Source organism: Cucumis melo, chromosome 1, assembly GCF_025177605.1.
Source record: "Cucumis melo cultivar AY chromosome 1, USDA_Cmelo_AY_1.0, whole genome shotgun sequence".
NCBI classification, from domain to species: domain Eukaryota; kingdom Viridiplantae; phylum Streptophyta; class Magnoliopsida; order Cucurbitales; family Cucurbitaceae; genus Cucumis; species Cucumis melo.
Window position 1 is genome coordinate 26356203 of NC_066857.1, and position 10048 is coordinate 26366250.

Sequence of the window (10048 nt, forward strand, 5' to 3'; positions counted from 1 at the left end):
TTTTTGATAATTTAACTTTTAGCAGTTTCAAACTTTGATAGTATGCCCTCTGAAGATTCTGACCAATTCCACGAATAAGCAATGCACTCAGAACAGCAACCATAAAAGCAAAACTATCCAACAATACATATATATATATTAATAGCCTGAATAACATATATATCTTAACTAATTGAAAATCTTAAACCTTGTAGAAGAAAATTTTACAAATATATTAGGTTCCAAAATGTACACATCACGATGTCCAAGATGAATTTGATTCATAAAACTAAATCCATGACTGTTCAAATGAGAAAATGTTGTCCTTGTTTCATTGGCCTTCCATCACTGCACGATGCTTCAGTTCATTTACCTATTGAAACCATCACATAATTAAGATTAATCACTACCTTCAAAATTGAAATGTAACTTACTCATAACTTCTACTGAATGTAGAAAACAATAAGTTACAACTTAAACAAATAACTTAACTTATTAAAATATTGTGCTTTGTTATGTTGAAAACATAATTATTGTTGTTGAGTTTGAACTTTTATGTGAATAGGCTTATGTTATGAAAATAGAAAACAAAAATTCAAATGGTTATCAAATGGACATCTGGTACTATAAGACAAGTTAGGAGGCTTTCAAAGAGTCTACAAGATCTGATTGCTAAAAACCAACATTCAATAACTATTTGGTTTTTGGGAACTAGGACAGTTCCATCACAATCATGCTTTTCATCTTTTAAGAAGAAAGTGATACAACTATGCAGCAGAAGAAAGTGAAAGTACATAAAAGCAGGATGTGCAAAATATAAAAATTCATAAGCCTAACCAATAGATTCTTCGAAGTACAAATACAGTCTTAGATTGTTCAAAGTAGCTTAAGAGGAGGCAAACCTTTTCAGAAGAAAATTACCGTGGACCAAAGGAAATGAAGAGAAAAATCATAACATATTAACTTAACCAATGTAGCTTAACAAATGAAATGAATATTTTTTAGCACAATACAACTTTAAAGTTTGTCCATTCTACATACCTTGGCATCACTTGTAGCAAAAAGATTTTCTTCAACCTCAGAAGTATCAATTGTTCAAAAGTGCACTGTTAAAATCAATATTGAACGCTTATGTCATTCTGCATTGCGAGACAATTTTAAAACAATTTTAGAAAAGGTAAAATAAAATTCTCCAACGATAACAAATACATTGCGCAACAACACATCTCAAGAAATGAGATAAGGAAAAAAGTAAAGTTAAAGGCAACCAACTTAGAGGGACAGTTAGAGAAAAACACAACGATCTGCTTAGCACGATTTTTTTTGTACCTTGCAGAATTACACGCAGAAAGGAGACAAGAATCACTGGTTAATTGGGTTCTTAATTGAAGCCTCACATATTCAGATCTTGAAGAAGTAGACCTTCATCATGATAAAGTAGTAAGGTCAGCCTGATTTACCTTCACATTTCTTTCATCCTCGTGTTCCACTTGATTTATTTCCCATTACCCAAGTCTTGACAATGACTTCTATTTTGATTCCATTCTTGCATGTATCATGAGGCTTATTGGCAATTTGCTGTATCAGTGCTGCATAATTTATCATATATAAACTAAAGGAAATGGTAAAGATCAATCAAGAAGACATTTCTCCCATACTTCACACTTTTAAGAAGCTTGACATTGATTAATCAGGATGTCTAACAGAAGCTGGCTTAATAATCTCATAGTCATTGGCTTAATAATCTAGTTTAGTAACTATACCATGCTAAACTAGATTGCAAATGGCAATTGAAAACTTAGAGGGACAGTTAGAGAAAAACACACTTCTAAAGAGTTCACTTTCTGATGCAAACTTGGAAAGAAAAAAACTTGCCAAAAATGTGGAAAAGCTTCACTATTTGAACAATGATCTTGAAGAGAAAGTAAGATTGTTGGAAGGCAATCTGGAGTTTAAAGGAAATCTTCAATGTATGTTCCCACCTGACAACAGTTGATTCAAGAACTTCATGAATATAAGATTCGTCAAAACCGTGCAAGGTGTGAAAAGTTTAACATGTAGAGAGCATGACTCACCTTTCCTATGGTTTCCAGATCGCCAAAACAATCTAGATAATCATCCTGTTTACATAATCACAAAGTCATAGGACAAGATTAAAAACACACACAAAAAGAAAATTTTCCTACTTAAGAAAAGCATTAAAAATAACTTCGAGAAAATGGAGCAAAGTTTATTCTGGGCACCTATAGAGACCTGGTTGGACGAAAATAGACACCTATACACAGAATACAACGTTTATTCTGGACACCTATACACACACAAACTGTGCCACCAAGATTATTACCAGTTAAATCGCTGCAAGAAAATGGTCAAAAGATAATCAGTAATCCAATCAATTATACTGATCCTATCCTCCAAATGTTTTACTTGCAATTGAGAATTTAAGGTTAAAAAAGTTAAAATTTTACAGGATTTTCAAAAGAGGTAGTTGTGCTAGAAATTCTGGAAATAATCCACTTAAGTTATTGTAGGATAAATCCGTATAAGATAACAAAGCAGGTTGAGGATTAGAATCAAAGAAAGAGCTACATGTAATGGTTTTGTCAATCATAGTCCAATTTCATGTAATCTTAAACAGTGAAGCACATACAGAGTCTCCAATTGAGTGAGATTCAAGATGGAAAATGGGATCTCTCCTGTTAAATTGCTCCTACTCAAGTTCCTGCTTTCCCAAAAATTATTTACATCAGAAATTATTTGAATATTTACCAACAAGATGAAGTTTGTTGTGTTAAAATGAAGCATTCATGGTGAAATGATCCTAGGAGGATTACTGTCGCTGCAGTTTAAACTACTCCATATAGAAAATTCAGACAAACATGGATCCTTCTGCCAGTCACTATTCAATAGCTTGAACGTATTCTTTATGTCCATTACAACATTAACTATACATATAGACAAAAAACAATGCAAACACTTATATCTAAAGACAATAATATTAATGTAATGAACAAGAATTGAAGAATGAAAGGAAGAAACATACCATATTGTGAGAATGTAGGTGAATAATAGAGGTTTGCTAAGTAAAAAACCTCAAACCCATTGATAATGGGAGGAAGTTTCGAATCGAAAGCAGCGGAAATCCGCAAGTAATTCTCTTCATTGAGATTAACAGGGATACCAGCGGAAGTTGTGATGGTTCGTGGTACGAGATACTAGAGAATTATAGATGGTGCAATGGAGTAGATGTCATTCAACACAATACTTATTTCTCGAACCGTTCCAGAACTTAAGTTCTCAATCTCTGTGAAATGAAAGGAGAAATATATTGTAGGGCTGCAGTCGTAAGGGAAAGAACCTTTCCTTAGATTTGAGAAGGGAAAGAACCTTTCCTTAGACTGACGACAGAGGTTAGACGAAAGGTAGGTCGTGCGCGGTGGAGAGACTGGTGACAGAGAGAGCGACGGAGGCATGAGACAAGTAGCAAAGATGAAAACAGGTCGTCAGAGACCTGTAGAAGATACGTGATGGCAGAGGTTAGCCGGAGTTTTGCGTGGCGGTAGAGCTTCAACGAAGAAGATGGGTTAGGTAGGGTGTTGGAGGCTGTGTGGGTTATCGTGTGGAAGGAGATGAGGCTTCTTAAATTTGAGAGGGGAATGGAAGGAGGGAAAGAAATTTGGGTGAAATTTTGGCAGCCTTTTAATTTTTAATTTGATTATTTTCTACCCCACTTTTCAATAGCCCTAAATAAATTGGGCTATCCTTAAGGGCTATTAAAAGACCCATTTCTTGTAGTGAGAGCATTTCATCCATTATTAGACTATATTAATAAGAAATTTTTCTCACCATAAGAAAGAAAGAAATTAGTACAATTTCTCAAAATCCGTCATAGGAATAGCCTTCTAATAAAATGATGTTTTTTAAAAAAAACATTAATTAAAATTATTTTTTATCAAATCCTAGAATCCCGAATATGTGATCTCTCACCTTCAGAATTCTACGAAATCAAACTCCCAAATTTTTTAGATTTTGTTTAAGAAAAATTGTATAAGCTATTTGAAAAGATTGATTGGAAACCTTATGAAATCATCAAATTTGAAAGTTTGAAAAGCATAAAAAAATTATAACATTAGAGACTAATTTTCTAAATGATCAAAAAAGAGTATTTATTTTAAAACATAGAGAATCTTAAATTGGAAGGATTTTAAAATATTGAAAAATTTAAAATAAAAAGAGTTGTAAATTTTAAATAGAATACAAAATGACGCTTAATAGGAAAATTAGATAAGTAAAACAAAAGTAAAGAAGCATCATAACAAATCAAGTAAATATAAAATAGCATATTGATATTATATTGGAGACCGATCTCGAACTTCCAAAGAATCAACTTCCTCACATTGTCAATTCTAAAAAATCAGACTTCCAAATTTCATAAATTTTTTCGTCGGATGAATTTTTTTAAAAGACGGATGATTGAAAAATTCAATCCAATTATTAGCAAAAATATATTAAATGAACCATAAAGGAAACACAAACATTTAAATAAGCATATATACAAGAATAAAAATGTAAAATAAACAATAATCTATAAGTAAAATAAAATAGAAAACAAAATTACTACAAAACCAAAGAAGAAAGTAAGAACAAATGAGTAAACAAAATATGAAACAAGATCCATAAATAAATAAATTTATTATAAGAGAAAGGGAAATGGAAATGGAGAAATAAGATAATAAATAAATAAATATAAGAGAAGAAAAATTGAGAAAGAGAGAACAAAAAAAGAAAGAAATATGAAGAGAGAAAAATATAATTTTAAATAGCATGTAGAAAATGAGAAAATACTATAGAAACAATAATCATTAATGCTATGAAGAGAAAAAGAAGAATTAAATAGAAAAAATGTTGATTATAAACAAATTTAAAATAAATATAAAGAATAAAGTTTAGGAATAAATTATTGAAGGAAATATAAATAATAATAATAAAAAAATAAACAACAAAAATGGGAAGGAAATATGTATAATAAAAAAGTTATATATTAAAGAGAAGCTCACAGGATAATAAAAAAATAAATGTAAGAGAAAGGAAAAAAGGAAAATAAGAAGAATAACTAAAAAGGGAAAAAATGCCGAAATCCAAAATGTTAAACACTATTGTTGTTTGAAGTGTGGACCATTGGGACTTAAGTTCTACCTTACACCTCCAACTAAGTTAGAACTTCTACTGTTTGTTGGATTTTTGGTATTGTAAAGATTTTTTTAAAGAAAGATGAAGATTTAAAGGTTTGCTAAAAGAAAAAACAAAACGAATGTTATAAATCTTTTGTTTTTCTTAAGAAAAGATGAAGGCTAGAAGAAGTAGAGACTTTGTGGAGGTTAGAAGTTTAGATAAAGAAGAGGAAATGTGAAAGTTGTAAAAATCTAAGGTTTTTTTGCATGACTTTTTCTTTTTATTGTGTCCCCCATGGATGAAGAATGGATTATTTATAGCCAAAAAATACTTTTTCAAATGGCTAAAATTTCAAAATGGTTAGCTTTTTTTATTTGAAAATAATACTAATGTTATCATTTATCTCGAAATGGCATGCAGCTGCATTTAATAACCAAAACCAATTTTAAAAAGTTACCATATTTAGTAATTATCCATCTACCCTAATTAGTAAGAAAAAATAGCCAAATTAAGACAAAAATTAATCTAGCAATCGAATTACATTTAAATAAGATCAGACAAAATTAAGTGGCTACAACGCAGAAAACATCGGTAGACATTTGTCTATTGACCTCATTTCAAAGTATGGTTATCTCAACGAAAAATTTATTTCATCGAAAAAATTTATTTCGTTGGTAAAATAGTATTTATGCCTACAAAATTTGTTTTCGTTGGCAAGTAATTCTCCCGACATTGATACATCAACGATTTTATCGATGCAAAAAAATTCATCGATATAACTTATCCCGACGCTATTAAGACTTTGGACCACGTTTATTTTCATGGATAAAAGCGAAAAAATTGGTATAATCCACTCCACCCCTTCCTTCATCCTCAACTTCAATGATGCAATCTTCAACTTCTTTTTCATTTTAACAATTAATTGGGCATTATCAAGATAAAAAGAATTGGGCATACCCATATCTTAGTTTTCTTTTTTTCTTTTTTCAGAAATTGAAGTATATGAATTATTTAAGATTATATCTAGCCCATAGAAATATAAGTTTATCTACTTAGGCTGAGGTTAAGAAGAAGATTAAATAGGATAAGTTTTATTGTTCATGCAGCGATCACTGTAGATGCGATGTGTTTGCATGGCCTAAGGCATAGAGACTACCAGTTGAAGCTTCACTGAACATCTATCCTTGTTTTCTTTCTTTGTTATCTTTAGGATTTTGTACATCACCCACGATCACAATACCTCCTTTTACACTTTGTTAACATCATTTTTCATTGCATCTAGTCTTGTGAGATACAATACTCCCAACTTTACTATTAGTTGACCACATTTGCACTAACACACCCCTCTTATTATAAAAATCTGTATGACTTCAAGTAATCGAATATGTAAAGAAAGAAAACAAACACCACACAGAGTTGAGCTACCTACTTATTATGCTACTCTCACACATTATAGGTCCCTAGTTTGAACCTCGACTTAGACATTTCTTTTCAAAAGATTTAAAGGAAAGACTTAATTTGGCAATGAAATTTCACAATTATCATAAACTCTCAGTTTTTTACCTAAATAAAAATTCTCTTTTTTCGAGAATTATTTTGTCCTTATGATTATCATTTAATATATATCATTTTCGGATTTAATTATTATTTATTTCTTTAATTCTATTTTGTTATCATAATTGTATACATTATATTTTCCTTATTTATATTTTAAATAAATATGAATTAATTATATTAGTCAAAACGTTTCCCATTTATTATGGAAATATTATTCAAAAATATATTTTTTCTTTTAATTTTACCTTTTTTCACTGCTCACAAGATTTTTTCCATTAGTCAAAAATTGTTCATCTATATCAATTCTACCATAATTTTTCTTCCACCGTCGAATGACCTCAACTATCGTTATATTTTTTTCTATCCTAATTTTATTACACATGCGGATCTTTCGACCACCGTCGGAAATCGTCGTTGACCGAAAAAGAAATTTCACCGCTGGATTTGTATAAGAGCTTTTCCGGCATTTTTTTATTTCATGATTCCATTCCGTTTCACATATATATGGTTAGTTTATTTAACAATATCATCATATGTCAATATATACCCAATATACTGTATGTTAGATTTTCAATTTCCGTTACAGTAGCTACATGTGCTCTCTATTTATATACATATATACCCCGTCATATTAATAATGTACGCACATTCATCCGGATGTACAGTTTTGCAGGATATTTCTTCCCTATTTAATTTCTTCACCATTGAAAGTCCTCAACCATCATTATTATTATTTTTTTCTGCCGAAAATTTATTACACAACCGGATCTTTCTTCCACCGCCAGAAGTCCTCAACCGTCGAAAACTTTACTTTACATTACAAAGCTTCACAGCCATTTTTTTAGATTTAAAATTTCCGTTACAGTAGTTATTTATCTTCTCTGTTTATGTAAATATATACCCAATCTACTGTATTTTAGATTTTTATATTGTAATGTTATTAAAAATTTAATTTCAATTATAAACATTTCCTTACTTTTATGTTCCTATATACTTCATAATATTGAAAATATACTCTGTATTATTTTCCTATTTTTTAACCACATGATATTTTTTTCAACCATAATGTATACATTATTTGCCTCAGTTCTTTAGGTCAAACTTTGCAGTTCAGAACGTTACAATATTGTATTTAATATTGTAAATTTCAGTTAACTTCAAATTATAATGTATAATATCCTGATATACACTATTTTATTTAATATATACCATCTCAGTCGAAAAGTGTATTATCAGATTGCTTTCAATTTCAATAACTGAAAAAATGCACTATTGTAATATACACTATTTTATTTAATATATACCATCTCAGTCGAAAAGTGTATTATCAGGTTGCTTTCAATTTCAATAACTGGAAAAATACACCATTGTAATATACACTATTTTATTTAATATATACCTCTACTTTTCTCTCACCAACCGTCCCTTTAATTTCTTCCACAATCTTCCTCTGAACTTCCTCATTCGCTATCAACTCCGTCATCCCCCACTCTATCACTGTCTCCGTCGTGTCCATCCCACCGTTCAAAAACTCCGAACAAAGTGTCACCAATTCCCTGTCTGTCGTCAACGAATTCCCTCCGCCGCCACGCCCGTCAATTTTAAAATCGAAAGCGTGTCCAGATACGAAAACGGCGTTGCATCGCCGTCGGATTTCAAAATCTCATCCATTCTCACAACCGTTGGTCTTCCATCTCGATTCCGCCGCCATTTTGTCTTCCATTTTCAAAACCCTAAAGATCGGTTGAAGAAAAATTTCAGCGAACGAAAGAGAGTACAATGGATTCCGCAATTACCCGTTGCTCTTTCCTTACGTGGTTCAAAAATCCTCCATTTTCTCATGCAATTAATGTATCACTTACCAATTTTCTTTTTTCTATTATTTTTAATTCGTAAATCATTTAATATGGGTAGTGTAGTAATTTGGACCAGACTTTTCTGTAAAATATTAGTCCAATTAAGACCTTAGTATAATATATAGGTAAATTAGGCCAATTGTGTAAAATCATACGCCAAATTAGGCTATTTGAGTTAAACCCCTTTCTATTCTACACTTTTATGGTTAATTTGTTTTTTGTTGAACAAAATTTTTAGGAGTTATCTACTCAATTTGGCTTATATCTGTCTTTAACGTTTTCAAATTAATTAATATTTCCATGAAACAACACATAAAAAACATTCTTAATTTTGTTCCAAAATCTCATATATATTTCCATCCACAGAACATTACATTGATGAAATTATTGTACATTGAAACGAAAATTAAATGGAAAAAAGAAAACAGAGAGAGAAAGAGAGAGAAACCCTGAAAAAGTACAACTAAAATATTCAAATTCTGAGTAGAAAAAAAAAATTCAAGAGTGTGTCTTGTTCTTACCATTAGTAGTGAGTTGATGCAAGAATTTAAGCCCTTTAAAAGCTTTAGAAATCTTCTTCAAACCATTTTTCTTTCCCATTCCAAATCTCATTTTTGAAGAGGAAAATTTCAATGCTTGTAAGCAACAAATCTTCCCATTTTCTTCTTCTTCTTCTTCCTCTTCTAATTCTTCCATTTCCTTTTGTTGATTCACCAAACTCCTCAAATCCTTCTTCTTTGAAATGCATCTATTCTTTTTATTCACCTCTTCTTCAATAACTACTACCAATTCTTGGTCCTCATACTTTTCCCAAAGCAAATCCATTTTCTCTTCATCTTCAAACACTTTGCACTCCATAACACTCTTAATAATACTGCAATTTGTTCCCACTTTTTCTTCTTTTGAGCTATTTCTTGTACTGATCCCATCTTCAATAATATCATAATGATGATGATGATCTTTGGTTTCTTCTTGGTTGATTTCTTTCTTGATTTCAGGTTCTTGAGCTTCTTCAAGTAGTGGGAATTGGATGGTGTTGAAGAAATTGTTGTACCACTCATCAAGAAGGAATAATTGGTCATGGTCTTGATTTTGGTGGGAATGAGAGAAGAATGTGAAGAGAAATGGTAGAAGAAGGAGAAGGAAAGTAACGGTCGAAAGTGGGGAGAGAAAGGAAAGAACTTTGAGGATGTAAGGGGAAAAGAAGAGGAAGTAAGAGAAATAGAGAGGGTGAGAGATAATTAAGGAACAAAATTGAGAGATTTGAGAGAGGAATATAGACGAAGGGGAGAGTTTTTCTTCTTCTTCGACTTCACTCATTTTCTCCCTGCCCTATTGTTCTTTCTTTCTATGGAATCTTGGAGGAGAAAGAAAAGATTTTCAATAGGGAAGTTTTGGTGTGAGTGAGTTTGTGAAAGTGTGCCTTGTGTTTTAGAAATTGAGGGGGGGAGGGGGTCTAAATCTAACTAACATTTAGAAAGGAA

At 31.1% G+C, this 10048-nt stretch overlaps 2 long non-coding RNA genes across 2 annotated transcripts; both read right to left on the minus strand.

The window, feature by feature from the left end:
- Positions 1-227: 227 nt before the first annotated feature.
- Positions 228-1623, minus strand: LOC127144304 (uncharacterized). Its single transcript, XR_007815947.1, has 3 exons — positions 1440-1623; positions 1021-1118; positions 228-352 (listed from the first exon to the last, which is right to left on the minus strand). It is a non-coding gene; the product is annotated as an uncharacterized LOC127144304 (long non-coding RNA).
- Positions 1624-1707: 84 nt separating this feature from the next.
- LOC127144305 (uncharacterized) lies at positions 1708-2410 on the minus strand. The gene is made up of 3 exons (XR_007815948.1): positions 2223-2410; positions 2055-2099; positions 1708-1961 (listed from the first exon to the last, which is right to left on the minus strand). It is a non-coding gene; the product is annotated as an uncharacterized LOC127144305 (long non-coding RNA).
- Positions 2411-10048: the final 7638 nt, after the last annotated feature.